This window comes from Stenella coeruleoalba (assembly GCF_951394435.1).
Source record: "Stenella coeruleoalba genome assembly, chromosome: 4".
Taxonomy (NCBI): domain Eukaryota; kingdom Metazoa; phylum Chordata; class Mammalia; order Artiodactyla; family Delphinidae; genus Stenella; species Stenella coeruleoalba.
In genome coordinates, this window is record NC_137149.1 from 49,048,843 (window position 1) to 49,050,969 (window position 2,127).

Sequence of the window (2,127 nt, forward strand, 5' to 3'; positions counted from 1 at the left end):
ATGTCCCCATATCTCTTCCCTCTTGCGTCTCCCTCCCTCCCACCCTCCCTATCCCACCCCTCTAGGTGGTCAAAAAGCATTGAGCTGATCTCCCTGTGCTATGCAGCTGCTTCCCACTAGCTATCTATTTTACATTTGGTAGTGTATATATGTCCATGCCACTCTCTCACTTCGTCCCAGTTTACCCTTCCGCCTCCCCGTGTCCTCTAGTCCATTCTCTAATAGGTCTGCGTCTTTATTCCCATCTTGCCCCTAGGTTCTTCATGACCTTTTTTTTTTTTAGATTCCACATATATGTGTTAGCATACATACAGTATTTGTTTTTCTCTTTCAGACTTACTTCACTCTGTATGACAGTCTCTAAGTCCATCCACCTCACTACAAATAACTCAATTTCATTCCTTCTTACAGCTGAGTAATATTCCATGTATAGATGTACCACATTTTCTTTATCCATTCCTCTGTTTTTTTAAATTTATATTTATTTTATTTTATTTTTAAATTTTTTAACACCTTTATTGGAGTATAATTGCTTTACAATGGTGTGTTAGTTTCTGCTTTATAACAAAGTGAATCAGCTATACATACACATATATCCCCATATCTCCTCCCTCTTGCACCTCCCTCCCACCCTCCCTATCCCACCCCTCTAGGTGGTCACAAAGCACCGAGCTGATCTCCCTGTGCTATGCAGCTTCTTCCCATTAGCTATTTATTTTACATTTGGTAGTATATATAAGTCCATGCCACTCTCTCACTTTGTCCCAGCTTACCCTTCCCCCTCCCTGTGTCCTCAAGTCCATTCTCTACATCTGTATCTTTATTCCTGTCCTGCCCCTAGGTTCTTCAGAAACTTTTTTTTTAATATATTTTTTTAGATTCCATATATATGTTTGTGTTAGCATACAGTATTTGTTTTTCTCTTTCTGACTTACTTCACTCTGTATGACAGATTCTAGCTCCATCCACCTCGCTACAAATAACTCAATTTCATTTCTTTTTATGGCTGAGTAGTATTCCATTGTGTATATGTGCCACATCTTCTTTATCCATTCATCTGTCGATGGACACTTAGGTTGCTTCTGTTCATTTTTAGAAGTGATGCACTGAAACACTGACTGGAAGCTCTGGAGCAAGGGTGGAGCTTTCCAGTTATAGGCTTCACTTTGGTGTGATGTGGCTGCTCTGTTTCATTGAGAAACTCCACAAATGCCCTGTCTATTGATCTTTCTTCCTGGGTTTCAGTTTGCTCATAAAGGATTCTCCAATCTCCAGCCAAGAGGAAAAAGGGGTTATACCATAAATACATTTCCATGTAGCCCTCCTTTTCAGTGCCGTGCCTCCTCCCTAATAAAGCCTCAGTTCTCCGAGTGCTATGTCTCTCTGGAATGTTTTCATAGAATAGCTGCAGAAAAAGAAGGATAAATCCTCTGCTGCTTAATTGGGTCTAACCGGAAGTGTGCTGGAGCCAGCGTGAATCAGCTCTCTAGAGGTGGTGTGCTCATCCCTTCCCAAGTCTGAGCTCGGTAACATTATATTAGTAGCTTGAAATTACCCATCATGGGAGTATTTACACCATGAAAATTGATAAACAGGGCTTTGTGTGTGTGTGTGTGTGTGGTGGTGGGAGTGAACAGGGGCAAGTAGAGAGCTGGGTACTGCACACTGTTTGCTCTTGCTTCTTATTAGAAAACCTTTCAATAAACTCTCCAGTTTTCAACCCTATCTGTAATGTCACTTTTAGATTTTGGAATTCCAAGGACTAAATCAGCTTGCTTCTGGGCTGGCTTCCACGTCTCTTGTTTTGTTAAGTCTGTTACAACTTGTCCATTTGCTTTCTATCTTCTTAAACTTTGTTGCTACTATGTCTTTTTCCATTCCTTTTGACCTTGTGAGTTTATCCTTACATTGTTATTTCATAGGATATTGAAAAGAAGCATGCATTGAGCACAAGTAAATAAGTAGTCACTTCACCATATTTAATTTTAAGTCCCCTTTAGTTTTAAATGTTCTCTTTGACTCTCTACACACATGCAAATACAAATGGGTACTGGGTCCCATCTTTTTTGCTCCCTCGGATCTACTCTGTAGATATTAGAAGTGGGTTTTAAAAAAGTCATTTTGTGT